Source organism: Coregonus lavaretus (genome assembly GCF_964263955.1).
Source record: "Coregonus lavaretus genome assembly, chromosome: 27".
NCBI lineage: Eukaryota > Metazoa > Chordata > Actinopteri > Salmoniformes > Salmonidae > Coregonus > Coregonus lavaretus.
The window spans coordinates 11,490,783-11,511,012 of record NC_140014.1 but is presented as its reverse complement, the minus strand read 5'-3'; positions in this window follow the sequence as shown (position 1 = coordinate 11,511,012).

The window sequence follows — 20,230 nt, the reverse complement described above, 5'->3', positions numbered from 1 at the left end:
GAGGCCTGTAATTTTCATCATAGGTACACGTCCACTATGACAGACAAATTGAGAAAAAGAAATCCAGAAAATCACATTGTAGGATTTTTAATGAATTTATTTGCAAATTATGGTGGAAAATAAGTATTTGGTCACCTACAAACAAGCAAGATTTCTGGCTCTCACAGACCTGTAACTTCTTCTTTAAGAGGCTCCACTGTCCTCCACTCATTACCTGTATTAATGGCACCTGTTTGAACTTGTTATCAGTATAAAAGACACCTGTCCACAACCTCAAACAGTCACACTCCAAACTCCACTATGGCCAAGACCAAAGAGCTGTCAAAGGACACCAGAAACAAAATTGTAGACCTGCACCAGGCTGGGAAGACTGAATCTGCAATAGGTAAGCAGCTTGGTTTGAAGAAATCAACTGTGGGAGCAATTATTCGGAAATGGAAGACATACAAGACCACTGATAATCTCCCTCGTGGGGTCAAAATGATCACAAGAAAGGTGAGCAAAAATCCCAGAACCACACGGGGGGACCTAGTGAATGACCTGCAGAGAGCTGGGACCAAAGTAACAAAGCCTACCATCAGTAACACACTACGCCGCCAGGGACTCAAATCCTGCAGTGCAAGATGTGTCCCCCTGCTTAAGCCAGTACATGTCCAGGCCCGTCTGAAGTTTGCTAGAGTGCATTTGGATGATCCAGAAGAGGATTGGGAGAATGTCATATGGTCAGATGAAACCAAAATAGAACTTTTTGGTAAAAACTCAACTCGTCGTGTTTGGAGGACAAAGAATGCTGAGTTGCATCCAAAGAACACCATACCTACTGTGAAGCATGGGGGTGGAAACATCATGCTTTGGGGCTGTTTTTCTGCAAAGGGACCAGGACGACTGATCCGTGTAAAGGAAAGAATGAATGGGGCCATGTATCGTGAGATTTTTAGTGAAAACCTCCTTCCATCAGCAAGGGCATTGAAGATTAAACGTGGCTGGGTCTTTCAGCATGACAATGATCCTAAACACACCGCCCGGGCAACGAAGGAGTGGCTTCGTAAGAAGCATTTCAAGGTCCTGGAGTGGCCTAGCCAGTCTCCAGATCTCAACCCCATAGAAAATCTTTGGAGGGAGTTGAAAGTCCGTGTTGCCCAGCGACAGCCCCAAAACATCACTGCTCTAGAGGAGATCTGCATGGACGAATGGGCCAAAATACCAGCAACAGTGTGTGAAAACCTTGTGAAGACTTACAGAAAACTTTTGACCTGTGTCATTGCCAACAAAGGGTATATAACAAAGTATTGAGAAACTTTTGTTATTGACCAAATACTTATTTTCCACCATAATCTGCAAATAAATTCATTAAAAATCCTACAATGTGATTTTCTGGATTATTTTTTCTCATTTTGTCTGTCATAGTTGACGTGTACCTATGATGAAAATTACAGGCCTCTCTCATCTTTTTAAGTGGGAGAACTTGCACAATTGGTGGCTGACTAAATACTTTTTTCCCCCACTGTATATTCAAAATATGGAGTACAAAAATGTACCATTATACTCTTTATCCACACATGTACCTTAAAAGGTACTGAACAGTACAATGTGAGTTTTTACGTGTACCTCTGAAGGTACATTGTGTGTATTGTGATCATTTTGTACCCCAGGGAGCAATCCCGTACCCTTACTTCTAAGAGTGTAGCACACTGAAGGTTCAAGATAAAAGTAAAGCCCAGTGCCCATCTTCTGGATAAAGGAAGCAGAGGTCTGTCTGAGAAGAACAGGTATAGTTCAGTATGGGGACGCTTTCCACTACACTACCCCCTTCAATATTTCATCAGCACAACAGAGACCCAGCCGGAGAAAAACCTCTGTCAAATAATGAAAGATCCATGCGGGACGCAGCAGCACAGCAACCCTGGTCCCATTCTAAGTAATAGATCAAATGAAAGCTGTCCCTCAGAACATGAATAATGAGCGTGGTGTGGAGAGGAGGGATGGGGCAGTGATGGGAGGGGAGTGGGAGGGCATGGAGGTGTTAGTAGGGGAGGGAGAGGGGGGAGTCTGGTGCCCTGGCATGGACCCTTCCACTGGGTTTGACTTGGATGCCAGATGAAGCGGTATGTAGACTGAGTCGTGTGGTGGTGGTAGGGCCGAGTTGGCCCGTGCAGACAGGCAGGGATGGGTTCTGTCTGTCTGGGTAAGGGGAGGTTGGGACAAGGAGGGGGAGATTCCTTGGGCCTTCAGTGGCTGCACAATCCTTCAGCCCTCCTCAGAATCCTCCAGCTGGCAGGTAGGCCCTGCCTCCCCCTTTCTCCCCCCTCCTACTCCGCTCTGCCCTCTAGATACAGTGGGAGGGTGGCAGCAGCCGCCACTGGCCCAGCACCATCATCGTCTCAGTGGAGGATTAGTGGGGGAGAGCTCCTCCAAACTTCGATCTGGAGAGGAAAACAGTGAAGAATGTGTTTAATTTGATCAAGGGACAGTGTTTTAACATTGATGTATACAGGAGATAGAAGGATTAAAATAAGTGTGTATTGTACTGTAAATTACAGAATTATCTTCGATTTTCTAGATTTTGGTCGTACTTTACATTTATAGACTCTTTATGACATTGTACGAACACTGTAGATAGTCCTTTTAGGGTAATATTCAGTGAACTGTCTTTTTTAGGGGAATATTCAGTTAACTTTACAATACAGACTTTATGACATTGTACTAACACTGTAGATAGTCCTTTTAGGGTAATATTCAGTGAACTGTGCTTTTTAGGGGAATATTCAGTGAACTTTACAATACAGACTCTTTATGACATTGTACGAACACTGTAGATAGTCCTTTTAGGGTAATATTCAGTGAACTGTTCTTTTTAGGGGAATAGTCAGTTAACTTTACAATACAGACTATGACATTGTACGAACACTGTAGATAGTCATTTTAGGGTAATATTCAGTGAACTGTGCTTTTTAGGGGAATATTCAGTTAACTTTACAAAACAGACTTTATGACATTGTACTAACACTGTAGATAGTTCTTTTAGGGTAATATTCAGTGAACTGTGCTTTTTAGGGGAATATTCAGTGAACTTTACAATACAGACTCTTTATGACATTGTACGAACACTGTAGATAGTACTTTTAGGGTAATATTCAGTGAACTGTCCTTTTTAGGGGAATAGTCAGTTAACTTTACAATACAGACTCTTTATGACATTGTACGAACACTGTAGATAGTCCTTTTAGGGTAATATTCAGTGAACTGTGCTTTTGAGGGGAATATTCAGTTAACTTTACAATACAGACTCTTTATGACATTGTACGAACACTGTAGATAGTCCTTTTATGGTAATATTCAGTGAACTGTCCTTTTTAGGGGAATATTCTGTTAACTTTACAGACTCTTTATGACATTGTACAAACACTGTAGATAGTCCTTTTAGGGTAATATTCAGTGAACTGTGCTTTTTAGGGGAATATTCAGTGAACTTTACAATACAGACTCTTTATGACATTGTACTAACACTGTAGATAGTCCTTTTAGGGTAATATTCAGTGAACTGTGCTTTTTAGGGGAATATTCTGTTAACTTTACAATACAGACTCTTTATGACATTGTACAAACACTGTAGATAGTCCTTTTAGGGTAATATTCAGTGAACTTTACAATACAGACTCTTTATGACATTGTACGAACACTGTAGATAGTACTTTTAGGGTAATATTCAGTGAACTGTCCTTTTTAGGGGAATAGTCAGTTAACTTTACAATACAGACTCTTTATGACATTGTACGAACACTGTAGATAGTCCTTTTAGGGTAATATTCAGTGAACTGTCCTTTTTAGGGGAATATTCTGTTAACTTTACAGATTCTTTATGACATTGTACAAACACTGTAGATAGTCCCTTTAGGGTAATATTCAGTGAACTGTGCTTTTTAGGGGAATATTCTGTTAACTTTACAATACAGACTCTTTATGACATTGTACAAACACTGTAGATAGTCCTTTTAGGGTAATATTCAGTGAACTGTGCTTTTTAAGGGAATATTCTGTTAACTTTACAATACAGACTCTTTATGACATTGTACTAACACGGTAGATAGTTATTTTAGGGTAATATTCAGTGAACTGTCTTTTTTAGGGGAATATTCAGTGAACTTTACAATACAGACTCTTTATGACATTGTACTAACACTGTAGATCGTTTTCAGGGACAATTTCTGTGAACTTCTTTTCATTTCTCAACATTTGAATGTCTTTCAATTTAAAAAGCAAATTTGACATTTCTGAATACATAATTCATCACTTTACTTAAAGCTCTGTGTACATATCATTTCTCAGGTAGAGGGTTGGTGCATATGATAAATACCAATCTCATTTCCAGACATAGTCTAGTCTAGTTTTCATATTTTGAGGGGATGGATGGTGTGGGGTGATGGAATTAAACCTCTCCGGTTGGCTTCCCTGGCGGCTGTTGGAGAGGCTACATCAGGCATTGTTAAATATTTAAACACGCTGTGAGATCTCATTAAAAGCTGCACAACGGCCCACTTTAAGCCCTACACACACAGCGTTCCCTCACACACACACATGCATAGAGACATGCACACACTGCTCACACACACACAAATGCTTGCACACAGATAGACAGGAAGACATAAACACACAAACACACAGACACACACACACACCCACACCCACACACACACACACACACACACCCACCCACATACACACACACACACAAACACACACACACACACACACACTCACACACACTGAAACCCAGTTATAGCTCAGAGGAGTGTGACAAAACACTTATTGCCTATTGCCATCTCTGGCTCGTGATAAATCCTCATTTCCTGTCAAATAAGGCAGTTTTCAACTATTCGTCATCATATCTGCAAGATGATTGAGCTTCAGCGGAGCTCTGACAGTGGCAGACAATAAGAAAAACACAAACCCAAAACATGATAGGCCGACTAGACTAATATTTCCATAACACTGACACAAAAACAAGATGGTAGAACAAACTTTGTCTCTCTGGAGTCTTCTCCATCTTCTCTCACTCTCTTTACAAAATCTGGGCAATTAATTCTGCGTATTGTTAGGGACTCCCTATTTTTAGTACGGGCTGCCCTCTCAAATAAATTGATTTCCTGTGGTGAGCTTAGAATGTTCCTTGTGTGCTGTGGACTTTTTTTCTCCTTTCCACACATGCATACCATCCTGCCTGTCCCTGAGGGATAAATAAAAGACAACGCTGCCGACTTCTCTCCTCCGCAGCTGTGTGTGTGTGTCGATTTATACTTGGAGATGGTTTATTTTTGTTTCAGTGCCATTAATGGTTAGGCAACTTCATCAGTGTCACCCGTCTCCAGGAATCAGAGGAGCTCGCTACTTGTTTGGATAGTGTTTCTCCTTTTCATTTTCGCTGTTTCTTTTTCACTCCTCTCTCTCTCTCTCTCTCTCTCTCTCTCTCTCTCTCTCTCTCTCTCTCTCTCTCTCTCTCTCTCTCTCTCTCTCTCTCTCGTGTGTCTGTGAGACAAGCCACGCTGTTTTGAGTTTCGTGCTCCCTGTCACAGAACTGATGGCGAGGTCAAAACAAACTAAGCTCTCAGATAGCGAAAATATTTAAACATCCATTGCTACACATAAATAAAAGTTGAGCAACTTGATCTCAGATTCTTGTAAAAGTGTCAGGGGAGAGACTCGTCTTTGATGATTGCTACCAAAGAGATACTACCACAGTGGTTGGGGGGCCAGACTCTGATTTCAGGAAGAGAGGAGAAGAAATTAGAATGCACAGTGTGACAAAGCTCCAGAGAATACTGCCTAATATGGATCATTGACTAGAGCTAATGTTTGCTCAACTTTACGAAGACCACACAGCAAAACTCCACTACATAATCAAACTCATACTTAACTGTTACACTATTACTCACATACTGTGGGGCAGCATGCTTACTGGCTGCCGAGGTGCTGAGCTACATGTAAATGTTTCATGAGTACAATTTCTCATTCCAAATTACCTGGGATTGTGCGTATAGATCACATTTCCATCTCGCTCTCTCACCGCCTTTGTCGCAGAATGTGGAAACTGCAAGAGAGAGAGAGAGAGAGAGAGAGAGAGAGAGAGAGAGAGAGAGAGAGAGAGAGAGAGAGAGAGAGAGAGAGAGAGAGAGAGAGAGCGAGAGCGAGAGAGAGAGAAGCCCCAGGGTTGTGTAGTAAAAAAGAAATCCACTGCTAGATCCTAGTTCCTTATCCTGACTAAGCCGTATGATTCCCCTTCACCCATTTAGCTGGCTCACTCTGTGGCAGTGGTGGAACAAGTATTCAATTGTCTCAATTGTAAAAGTAAAGATACCTTAATAGAAAATGACAAGTAAAAGTAAATGTCACCTAGTAATAGATGCACTATGCAGAAATCCCTCTGCCATTTCCTGGTTGCTAAACTTATAATAGTTCACCTAATTTCAGTTTATGTGACAAAACAAGAAAGTATAGTGTAGAGAATGATTGTACCATCTAAACCGCTGTGAAATATATTTTCCATAAACAGAAATATTGTATTTTCAGCTGTTTGAAGCTGGTGTACAAAACTGAAAGTAAAAGACGCAAAAATTAAACTTAGGAACGGGAAGCATATAAATAGCGCACATAGAACAGATCTACTGCATCTTAGACTTTCTTTCAATGAGAATGACAGATCTATAACACACATTTCTATGTGAATTTGGTCGGGTCACCACAAAAGTTATATATTACAGCTTTAAGCAAACCAGACACCACAATTTTCTATTTTGTAATTTTTTTTACGGACAGACAGGGACACACTCCCATACTCAAACATAATTTACAAACGCTGTATTTTTGTTTAGTGAGTCTGCCAGATCAGAGGCAGTAGGGATGACAACGCGTTATATTGATAGGTGCGTGTATTGGAACATTTGCTGTTATGCCTGAGCATTCGAAATGTAACGAGTACTTTTGGGTGTCAGGGAAAATATATGGATTAAAAAGTACATTATTTTCTTTAGGAAAGTAGTGGAGAAAAAGTAAAAGTTGTAAAAAATATAAATAGTAAAGTAAAGTACAGATACCCCAAAAAACTACTGAACTATTTTCACCTAAGTACTTTACACCACTGCTCTGTGGCTCTCCTGCGCAAGAATACAGCTGTTTGCCCACTTTACAGTCCTCTCACCACTCCTATAAAAATATTGAGTTGATAGTTGTTCATCTCAATAATCAACAGCTCTATATACCCGTTAGCTTTAACATCTGGGAGCTTAGTTAAAATAATAAAGGCTTTCCATCAGTTTCCCCCCACTTCTCTTCCCTACACATAAGTCATCAGGTTTTCAGAAGCAACAGTCAAGAAGTGAACAGCTCTTGGAGGTCTTCTAGGTGTTCTAGAAAAATATACCTCCCCGACTCTAACTCCCTCTGTGCATTGCTGCGAGTCCTGTCAATCCATTTCTTTCTCAGATAAGCCTGTAGCCAAAAACAACCTAGAATAACAAACAAGAGCTATAAACCTGTTTTACACTGTAAATCTTATAAGTACAGTAGCTTTTCATGCAACAGCCAACACATAGACTTCAATAACACCTCTCTACAAAGAGTGTTCACCCATAAAAAAAAAAAAAACTCCAACTTGCCTTCCAAACATCCTCTAACATCAGTGATAGAGCGTTTATCCACCTCGCCTCGCCAGTGCACTGTCAGAGTTACAGAGATACTGCACGCACCCGTGGCAGGTGTAATCAATATGGATTCCGGTGGGAGATTGTGTACCAGAGGCAAGTCGTTTCCTCTCTCACCGGCTGGCTCTCCAGGGTATAATGCCAGCCAGGCAGGGTTTGTCTGATGTCTCCTGGCAGAGCTATCCCATGCCAAGCCCACTGATTAATCCTACTGTGAAATAATGCATAATGCAGCATCATGTTTATATTATAGGCGCTGTACTACTATATCAGGCTGGGATGGTTCATTGTTGTGTTAGGGAAAGAGAAAGGTGAATCAGATTGGTGTGTGTGTGTGTACAATTACCTGAGAAGAAAAATCAGGGCCCAAGGTTTTTAGAAGATGGTGAAGTTACTAGCCACTTTGTGTGTTTACACTGAAAAAAATTGTGATTCTTAAATGATTCTTCCTCAGCTCTGAAGGTTCCTTGGAGAACTCTTCCCCAATAAAGATCCTTTGAGTTAAGTGTGGGGTTCTTGACGTGGCATCTACGGTTCTTCAGAATTATTAAAGTTTATTGAAATGTATGGAAACCTGCAGATGTGTCCCTTTCATAGCACACAACAAATTCGCCATTGTTAACTAGTGTAGATTTTTCAGTGTAACATTTCTAGTATTGATTCAAGAGTTAAAGTAACTCTCAGTGGTGCTAGCATGCAGATACTCAGACTTCCAGTCATTGCACTAATCCTAGTTAGCATTGGCTTGCGAAACTACCTCTAACTTCCTTCATACTCGACACAAAGACATACAAATGGTATCTACGAGTTCATCTGACTCTGGGGAAGTAGATTGCCAAAATCCTGAATTATCTCTTTAATAACCAGAGTTGAACCAAAACCATGCCCCTCATCATCATATTTCCCAGCATGCTCTATTGCAGGTTGATTTTTAGAATTGTTTGTTTCAATATCTATGTTTCTGCATGTACATTGGTTGATTAATTAATCTAATGCTACTCAAATATAAATAACATAACTTTTTCTAAACTATTCCAATTTGTTACTTGGACTTATTGCACCCGTTACTGAAATGGTTGTTCCAGTTTAGATGTTTAAGGTAGTCTCATATCTTAATCTTCCCAACCCCCGCTGGCAGTCATTCTGAACGCAGGTTGCAGTAAATAAGAATTCAAAATGTTAGATATACTCACTCTGGCTGGATTCCAATAGGAATTACACATCGCTTTGTAAGGCAGCATAATGTGACTTGCAGGCCTGAGGCCACTGTATTAGGGTAAACCTAGGCCCCCAAAAGAAGGCCTTATGAAATATGTACACTGAATGTACAAAACATTAAGGACACCTGCTCTTTCCATGACATAGACTGACCAGGTGAATCCAGATGAAAGCTATGATCCCTTATTAATGTAAATCAGTGTAGACCAGTATGAAAAAATGTATGCACTCACTAACAGTAAGTCGCTCTGGATAAGATCGTCTGCTAAAATGACTAAAATGTAAAATGTAGATGAGACAGGTTAAAGATGGATTTTTAAGCTTTGAGACAATTGAGACATGGATTGTGTGTGTGCCATTCAGAGGGTGAATGGGCAAGACAAAAGTTTTAAGTGCCTTTGAACGGGGTATGGTTGTAAATACCAGGCGCACCGGTTTGTGTCAAGGACTGAAACGCAGCTGGGTTTTTCACATGTGTATCAAGAATGGTCCACCACCCAAAGGACATCCAGTCAACTTGACACAACTGTGGGATGCATTGGAGTCAACATGGGCCAGTATCCCTGTGGAATGCTTTCGACACCTTGTAGAGTCCATGCCCTGACGAATGGGGGGGTGGGGGGGTTCTTAATGTTTTGTACACTCAGTGTATTGTATTGTATTGTATTGTATTGTATTGTATTGTATTGTATTGTAGAACATATTAAATTAGGATCTCACTTGGTGAAGGCCACAGACTGAAAATGATTGTATGCAACAACCATGAAAACACAGTCATGGGTGGTACTGGTAACTTTAAAATTCAATCGAAAGGCACTCTGGGAAATATGCAAATAAGGTGTAAAACCCTACAGTAGGACTATTCAATACCGGTCCTGGAGGGCCGAAACATTTATAGGTTTGAGATTTATGGTTCTTCAGAGACCCTAAAATGATTCCCCAATGGTATCGGCGCACAATTGGCCCAGTGTCGTCCAAGGTAGGGGAGGGTTTGGCCGGCAGGGATGGCGTTTGCAATGCCAGGGTTGTGGGTTCGATTCCCATGGGGGGCCAGTATGAAAAAATAAATAATGTATGCACTCACTTACTGTAAGTCGCTCTGGATAAGAGCGTCTGCTAAATGACTAAAATGTAAATGTAAATGTATCGCTCTCAAGAACCTTATTTGGTTCCAACTATTTTTAAGAGTGTGCATGGACTACATGGACTCTGACTTTGGTTCAGAAAGTTTTAGGCCAATTGAATCTAGTGGTAATGATGTTAAATGGGCTTCCCACACACTCTACTCACCCCTGTGGGTGTATACTTCCTCATGTCATTTAAAGGAACCTGTGAGCATAGTAATAGAAGATCATCTCCTATTTTAATGACTTGTTGTTTTGAAATGTTTTAAGGGTATTTGTGGAGGGGTAATTCAAATACTGAGATAATGTTTGCCTCCAAACTAAGAATTATATGCATTTGCATGCATAAAGTACTCTCACAGCACCTACCTATTGGTGAACAGTATGATGGCGATTAGATAAGCTTGAAAAAGTGGGAATTTGTTTTTATGATTTTATTCAAACCTCAATGACCAAGGGACATAAGGTTTGTCTCGCAATTGGTTTTGACTTTGATTTACCTTTATGTTTGGAAGCCTGACATGAGAATATAGTGTCTGAATGATGTGGACACAATGTTGAACATTCCATATACATTACATCCTGTTGAGATAACTGTAATCAACTGCCAATAACCATTCATTCACAGTATTTCTCAAATTATGCATTCAAAGCCACTGTAGTAACTCTTCCACCAAAAAAGACACCCCAACTGGCAAATCTCAAAAACACCTGACAGACTGTGACCCATAGGTCCCCCCTTAAGAAGAGTAAGAGACAAAAGCTGGAGATATAATTACAAGGTTATCCTACACATTACTTATGAGTCAGTGGGAACCCCACACAAACCATGATATCAATAACATTATTGAGACTGAGTGAGGAGGTACAGAAGTACAAAGACAATACGAGGGCTGAGCTCCCCAATCACAAGCACCACTAGAGTGGAATAGTTGGCTGACTTGTGTGATGAATATGTGCAGTGCAACATTGTAATGTGAAAAGTCAACTCCGCTCTACCACACTGTTCTATTGGCCCATCTCTGTTACACTGACTGACTGCACTGGGACAACACTGCTCTCAGAGAATCTGACACCGCGTTCCTGGCCAAGACACACTGTGACTCTCTCTCTTCTCGCTTTTCCCTTTTTTCTATACTCTGTCTCTTCTCTCTTTTTCACTTTCTCTCAATTCTCTCTCTTTTTTTTCTCTCTGTCTTTAATTTTCTCCTATTCCCCTCTCTCTCCTCTTTTCTCTCTCTTCTCTCTCTCCGCTGTGCGAGCTCATGAAAGTGTCAGCAGGAACACCCAGCCAAAAGAGAGTGGATTTACTGCCTGCCCTGGCAAGGCCAAAGCGCTGAGGGAAACGAGAGACGAGTGCGGCCACACGGACAGGGAGGACATGTTGGCTGAGACCACCCCTCTGTCTCTCTTTTTCTTTATTTTCTCTCTCTCTCTCTCCCTATGTCTTGTCCCTACGCCATGGCATGCTCTGACCACTTCAGCCACTCTTCCTCTCACTGAGTTCTTCTAACTAGAGTGACAGCTCAGGAAATCACCTAGGAAATGAGAAAGAGTGGAAGGAAATCCAAAGTGGATGGATGGGATGGGAGATTGTGGCCTGCCCTGTCACCCACCAAGGATTCATGGCAGCACTTCCTACAAATACCATCTTCATAATGGGATATAAGCGCATTAAAACACCCTATGAGCTGTGCATAATGCATTATAATGCATTACATAGGCACATTGTAGATTCATTTTTAATTGTCTTACAGGTCATCTCAGTTCACTTGGATGCATCAGGTGATATTCAAGTTGTTATGGGAAAAGTAGACCACCAGATGTTATGATACTGTAGGGTCGAAGCACCGCAGCGACTTGTTACATTTTATAGCGAAGGCTGCAGCAGATGCCAACTCATTTTGTCAGTGACTCTTTCATCCGCAAGTTTCAATGTATCTTTTTTCTCAGGTTGGTGGGGGCGGGCTTAGAGGCGGATGCATGTCTAAAAACCTTAGATTGGTCACTTACACTTGAGTGATGGACGAACTAACAAATGCTCGCCCTTGGCCAGTCCAGTGTTGTGTGATTGGTTGAGTCTTCTTGGGTGCATGACATCAAATCAAATCAAATTTTATTGGTCACATAAACATTTTTGTCAGATGTAATTGCGGGTGTAGCGAAATGCTTGTGTTCCTAGCTCCGACAGTGCAGTAGTATCTAACAATTCACAACAATACACACAAATCTAAAAGTAAAAGAATGGAATTAAGAAATATATAAATATTAGGACGAGCAATGTCGGAGTGGCATTGACTAAAATACAGTAAAATAGAATACAGTATATACATATGAGATGAGTAAAGCAGTATGTAAACATTATTAAAGTGAGTAGTGTTCCATTATTGAAGTGACCAGTGATTCCATGTCTATGTATATAGGGCAGCAGCCTCTAAGGTGCAGGGTTGAGTAACCGGGTGGTAGCCGGCTAGTGATGGCTATTTAACAGTCTGATGGCCTTGAGATAGAAGCTGTTTTTCAGTCTCTCGGTCCCAGCTTTGATGCACCTGTATTGACCTCACCTTCTGGATGATAGCAGGAGAAACAGGCCGTGGCTTGGGTGGTTGATGTCCTTGATGATCTTTTTGGCCATCCTGTGACATTGGGTGCTGTAGGTGTCCTGGAGGGCAGGCAGTGTGCCCCCGGTGATGCGTTGGGCAGACTGCACCACCCTCTGGAGAGCCCTGCGATTGCGGGTGGTGCAGTTGCCGTACCAGGTGGTGATACAGCCCAACAGGATGCTCTCAATTGTGCATCTATAAAAGTTTGTTAGGGTCTTAGGGGCCAGGCCGAACTTCTTCAGAGCTTCAGAACCGTCTGTTTAGCTTGCTAGCCGGCTTGAACAGTAAGCGCCACATGACTTGGAAAACCCAGCTTCAACTTGATACATAAGCCAAATAATTGGGAAATAAATTAAATAGCTATACTATACCTTGAGTTGAGTGGAATCTACTTGCTAAAGTTAGCTAGCTAGCTAATTACTTGTTAGCCAGCAACGTTAGTTCGTCTGTAAGACGAAAAGCAGGCAGTTGGCTATAGCTACAGTGAGGGAAAAAAGTATTTGATCCCCTGCTGATTTTGTACGTTTGCCCACAGACAAAGAAATGATCAGTCTATAATTTTAATGGTAGGTTTATTTGAACAGTGAGAGACAGAATAACAACAAAAAAATCCAGAGAAACGCATGTCAAAAATGTTATAAATTGATTTGCATTTTAATGAGGGAAATAAGTATTTGACCCCCTCTCAATCAGAAAGATTTCTGGCTCCCAGGTGTCTTTTATACAGGTAACGAGCTGAGATTAGGAGCACACTCTTAAGTGAGGGAGTGCTCCTAATCTCAGTTTGTTACCTGTATAAAAGACACCTGTCCACAGAAGCAATCAATCAATCAGACTCCAAACTCTCCACCATGGCCAAGACCAAATAGCTCTCCAAGGATGTCAGGGACAAGATTGTAGACCTACACAAGGCTGGAATGGGCTACAGCTTGGTGAGAAGGTGACAACAGTTGGTGCAATTATTCGCAAATGGAAGAAACACAAAATAACTGTCAATCTCCCTCTGCCTGGGGCTCCATGCAAGATCTCACCTCGTGGAGTTGCAATGATCATGAGAACGGTGAGGAATCAGCCCAGAACTACATGGGAGGATCTTGTCAATGATCTCAAGGTAGCTGGGATAGGCACCAAGAAAACAATTGGTAACACACTACGCCGTGAAGGACTGAAATCCTGCAGCGCCCGCAAGGTCCCCCTGCTCAAGAAAGCACATATACATGCCCGTCTGAAGTTTGCCAATGAACATCTGAATGATTCAGAGGAGAACTGGGTGAAAGTGTTGTGGTCAGATGAGACCAAAATGAAGCTCTTTGGCATCAACTCAACTCGCCGTGTTTGGAGGAGGAGGAATGTTGCCTATGACCCCAAGAACACCATCCCCACCGTCAAACATGGAGGTGGAAACATTATGCTTTGGGGGTGTTTTTCTGCTAAGGGGACAGGACAACTTCACCGCATCAAAGGGACGATGGACGGGGCCATGTACCGTCAAATCTTGGGTGAGAACCTCCTTCCCTCAGCCAGGGCATTGCAAATGGGTAGTGGATGGGTATTCCAGCATGACAATGACCCAAAACACGGCCAAGGCAACAAAGGAGTGGCTCAAGAAGGAGCACATTAAGGTCCTGGAGTGGCCTAGCCAGTCTCCAGACCTTAATCCCATAGAACATCTGTGGAGGGAGCTGAAGGTGTGTGCAAACCTGGTGGCCAACTACAAGAAACGTCTGACCTCTGTGACGGCCAACAAGGGTTTTGCCACCAAGTACTAAGTCATGTTTTGCAGAGGCGTCAAATACTTATTTCCCTCATTAAAATGCAAATCAATTTATAAAAATGTTGACATGCGTTTTTCTGGATTTTGTTGTTGTTATTCTGTCTCTCACTGTTCAAATAAACCTACCATTAAAATTATAGACGGATCATTTCTTTGTCAGTGGGCAAACGTACAAAATCAGCAGGGGATCAAATAATTTTTTCCCTCACTGTAAGTAACACCACAGTCCACCACTAGCTAATTGTTTTTCTTCACCTTTCCACAAAGTGTCTGGTATGTGTTTGCTTGATATGAGGGAGTTAACCCCAATGTATCAAAGAGTAGGTGGATTATGGGCATAATGTGGCTGTGATCTAAAAAGTTCATTCATCATACACTAGGTACTGGACATAATTTAACATAGCTAAATATAATGACTCCATTGTTGGGAATAACATGTGGGTACACACATAACAATGGCATAATGATGATAACATTGAAAGAAAGGAATGACTAATGGGATAGTTAAGAGAACGTGCAATAATTGAGATGAAGGCAGGATCCAATATTTAGGATATTTATTAAGCCCAAGGGCACACACACACAGCATTATGGGGAATTTGAATTATATGGAGACACCGAAGGGGAGAACCTGCTACATTAACAGTACGCAACCAGTGCCAAATAATAGAATGTAAACTGAAATGAATATGATTAACCAGCTAAACTCAGGTTAACGTGTCATCATGGTACACACAGCATTCAAAGAAGGACTAAGGACAAAGCAACGGCATGCATTCACCAAACATTTAACTGAGAAAAACATAATTGTTTTATAGTAACTGTCTGATTGGGAGCTACCATTGTTTATCATATTACAGTGTCAAATTATTTCAATTTGGGATTGGATGTTTTATTGAGTACAGGCAGTAATATAGGAGTCAAATCGTATCGGGAGTCTCATCAGATCAGATGTTATGAGCAAGCCAGAGCCATCTGTGGAAAGAGCACAAGTAGAACAAAGATATATGTGCAAACAGATAAAATGTATCATTCAACATAAGATTCCACCTAAAACAATGACATGAGCTCTGTCCCAATTCATCTCAGCTCAACTCCTCACTTCCCCTCTACTCGCATCCTTCTCAAAGCCCATTGGAGGTCTGAGGGGAGGAACCTTGGGTCCTCTCCTCTGATGGGGTTTTAGAAGTAGACACAGATAAAGGATGCAAGGAATCGAGGAAAGATAAAATGGCACGGAGCTGTTGCATGTTTGCCTCAATATGGAATGGCAGACGTCACTATGTGGGTCTGAGCAGAGGTATACAATCCACACCATTCGTATTATTGAGCCATAAGAAACCTTCCTTAGACCTTTAGTTAAGAAACACATAAATGAGCATACAGTATAAGCAAGTTTAAGGATGTTAAGCAGTCATACATGACTTCTGGGAATGCGGTGCCATACCTTTGGCTCTCTGGTGAGGCAGAGCTAACACGCTAAAGATGAAGTTACAGCAGTTGTCTGTGGAGGCAGTCCGGCTGTTCTCCAGACAGCTGGAACATGTCCCAGGCACTGTTGGTGGCCACGTCACCTCCCTCAGAACCAGTGAAGGTCTCCAGGTTCTTACAATGGGGCATCGACAAAATCTATAGAGAGGACAGAAAGATACAGAAGATGGAATTAGATTTAGTATGAAGTCGAAATGCTGAATCCCAACTTAAAATCCTTGTAGCTCAAATTTTTATGAAGGTGACATCAATGCATGATTTACGCAAACGTCCCAGTTGTGTCTAGGTGTCTGTGTGGGAACTAACCGACTTCATGAGTGTGTATGGGGACTGGACATCACTGAGTGCAGAGTAGAGGGGCAAGCTCAGATGAACAGTGTAGTCCATCCTGCCTCAAAAAACTGGTCTGGGGAGCACCAAATATCTGAGGAGACGAGTGAGGGATGTCACAAAACACTGCAGTAAATCACACACAAGAAAAGTGTATGAAAACAAAACACAGACACGTAATAGAGGGTGTATGCGGACTCAGAGTAGACTCATATACACAAAACGTATATCCTACACTGTACACACACACTTGCATATACTGACCCATTACTCACTCTCTCACGTGCAACAAACATACACAGAGAGAGAGACTAGGTGTGTATTTACAGTGATCCAGAGTGAAGGAATATTATCTGGTTGTCATCATCAGGCATTGTGTTGGCACAGCGGCTTTTTGTTGATATCACACCAGGATGCATCACTGTCATCAACACCTCCTCTCACTGGTCCGGTAATTACGCCAAAACAACAGGTACATACTGTACACATTGGAGTTTGATTCCCCTGGTCAGGACTCCACTGAGGAAGGTGGAGGGATACATACAGTGCTTTCGGAAAGTATTCAGACCCCTTGACTTTTTCTTGTTACATTACAGCCTTATTCTAAAAAGGATTAAATAAAACAATTTCCTCATCAATCTACACATAATGCCCCATAATGACGAAGCGAAAACAGGTTTTTAGAAATTTTTGCAAATGCATTAAACATAAAAAATAGAAAGAACTTATTTACATAAGTATTCAAACCCTTTGCTATGAGACTCGAAATTGAGCTCAGGTGTATCCTGTTTCCATTGATCATCCTTGAGATGTTTCTACAACTTAATTGGAGTCCACCTGTTGTAAATTAAATTGATTGGACATGATTTGGAAAGGTACGCACCTGTCTATATAAGGTCCCACAGTTGACAATGCATGTCAGAGCAAAAACCAAGCCATGAGGTCGAAGGAATTGTCCGTAGAGCTCCGAGACAGGATTGTGTCGAGGCACAGATCTGGGAAAGGGGCCCAAAACATGTCTGCAGCATTGAAGGTCCCCAAGAACACAGTGACCTTCATCATTCTTAAATGGAAGAATTTTGGAACCACCAAGACTCTTCCTAGAGCTGGCCGCCCGGCCAAACTGAGCAATCGGGGGAGAAGGGCCTTGGTCAGGGAGGTGACCAAGAACCTGATGGTCACTCTGAAGGAGCTCCAGAGTTCCTCTGTGGAGATGGGAAAACCTTCCAGAAGGACAACCATCTCTGCAGCACTCTACCAATCAGGCCTTTATGGTAGAGTTGCCAGACGGAAGCAACTCCTCAGTAAAAGGCACATGACAGCCCGCTTGGGGTTTGCCAAAAGGCACCTAAAGGATTCTCAGACAATGAGAAACAAGATTCTCTGGTCTGATGAAACCAAGATTTAACTCTTTGACCTGAATGAGAAACGTCATGTCTGGAGGAAACCTGGCACCATCCCGACGGTGAAGCATGGTGGTGGCAGCATCATGCTGTTGGGATGTTTTTCAGTGGCAGGGACTGGGAGACTAGTCAGGATCGAGGGAAAGATGAACAGAGCAAAGTACAGAGAGATCCTTGATGAAAACCTGATCCAGAGCGCTCAGGACCTCAGACTGGGGCGAAGGTTTACCTTTCAACAGGACAATGACCCTAAGCACACAGCCAAGGCATTGCAGGAGTGGCCTCGGGACAAGTCTCTAAATGTCCTTGAGTGGCCCAGCCAGAGCCTGGACTTGAACCCAATCTAACATCTCTGGAGACACCTGAAAATAGCTGTGCAGCGACGCTCCCCATCCAACATGACAGAGCTTGAGAGGATCTGCAGAGAGGAATGGGAGAAACTCCCCAAATACAGGTGTGCCAAGCTTGTAGCGTCATACCCAAGAAGAATCGAGGCTGTAATCACTGCCAAAGGTGCTTCAGCAAAGTACTGAGTAAATGGTCTGAATACTTCTGTAAATGTGTAATTCAGTTGTATAGTGTTTATACATTCACAATCAATTCTAAAAACAAGTTTTTGCTTTGTCATTATGGGGTATTGTTTGTAGATAGATGAGGAAAAAACCCAATTTAATCCATTTTAGAATAAGGCTGTAACGTAACAAAATGTCGAAAAAGTCAAGGGATCTGAATACTTTCCGAATGCACTCCTCCTATGCTGTCCTCCTATAGGTTTTCACTTAATCCCTTACCTAACCTACTTGTACACATTCAGTATAGAACCATCCTCTGTATAGAACCATCTTTCTATGTTGGTTCTATACAGAGGGTGGTTGATAGAAGTCATGGTTACCTGCAGGAAGTCCCCAGAGTACTGTGCATAGAGGAGAGCCAAGGTACTTGCAACAGAGTGGACTCCTGTATCTCCTATCTCTGTCAGCTAAGCAAGAAAAACCTCCCCACCACATAGTGAAAGTGGGCCTGCATGGAGAGAGGGATGGAGAGAGAGAAGATGGTTAGAGGTCATTCTCTTTTATTGTAACTGCAACAAAAAAACTGCCAGAGTAAAATAAATCAAATCTGTATATCAAATAGACTATCTCAAAGTATGCAGTGAGCGGTTTACAATATTGGCTATTTAGTTCGGAGATTGATCTCTCTTGGCTCCCCTTCGGCGGACCTCACCCCATCTCAAACAAGGGCCTCTTTCCCAGTGAGTGCCTTCCCTGTTCTCAACCTGCCTCTCCCTCCTCCGCTACTCCCTCCCAGTCTTGCTGGTTTTCCAAGTCTTCCCTCCATACTAAACCCTCGTTAACTTAGCTAGCTAGCTAGCTACAATACGATAGTTACCGGAGTGTAACTCCAGTTCTATGAGTGGAGCGGAGCCCCATAGGGGAGCTCTGCTCCTATCGGTTTACCCACTGCCCTAAGGCAGCATCAGCCTGAGACAAAATTATGCACACACCTGCAGCCAATAGGAGTACAGGTGTCCCTATAAGAGGGGACGCTTCCCCTCAATCAGCCTCCCGAGATATTTATCTTCAGCGAGACTAGAGAGGGTCGGCAGGACCTTAAGTCCTATGGGGCTCCGCTCCACTCATTGAACTGGAGTTACGCTCCGGTAACTATCGTTCTATATCGTGGAGCTCCGCTCCATACGGGAGCTCTGCTCCTATTGATTTAAGGCGGAGCGCAACGCTCCAAAATGTACTCCCTGCCGAGCCCAACACTTCCCATCAAAATGAAAAGGTCAGGCCTAGCAATGGCTGCAACCAAGTCCCGCAATACTGTAACCACTGTATCACAATACAAAGTGTCACAATATACTGCGTCATCGGTCCAAACCCGCCCCACCTAGTCCAATGGCAACACCAATGTCTAGTGGGCAGATCACCAGAATACGGGCCATACTAATCTGTACTAGCAGATAGATGATACCTCAATATCCTGTTACAACAATACCGGCCACTAATGGAATGACACAAAGTGTCACTCTACATTGTGTACACGGTAGCCTGCCCCACTCAATCAATGGAACACCAAAGATTAGTGGGCAGATCCCAGAACATGATTCATACTAATCTGAACAAGCAGATAGATGACGTCACATTCCGTCAAAATTGTCATGACCGGTCTAATAGTACCGTAACCAAGGTTACTACTATTATCCCTCATCATTCCGCCTCAACCCAGTTATTCACTGGTGGAAAGATCAATATATGCCTTCTACTGTACTGAACATGTCAGTCAGGAGTCATGTTAAAATATGTCCTTCTATCAGAAGCGGACCTGAAAGAGACCTGTCTCTTCAGTCCTGCATTCCTCTCTCTTACCTCAAGTCCTCCCTTCAGCTACGCTGAGTACAGACTGAGCCAAAGAGTTAGAAGACATATCCAAGAGATAGAACCGGATAAATGGAGACGTGACGACCACGACGCCGCTGCACAGATATCCTCTACCCCTGTTCCTCTGAAAAGGGCAGTAGAAGCCGCTACTCCACGAGTGGAGTGGGCTCTTATACCCTGAGGCAATTGTCGCCCCGCTGCCTCATAAG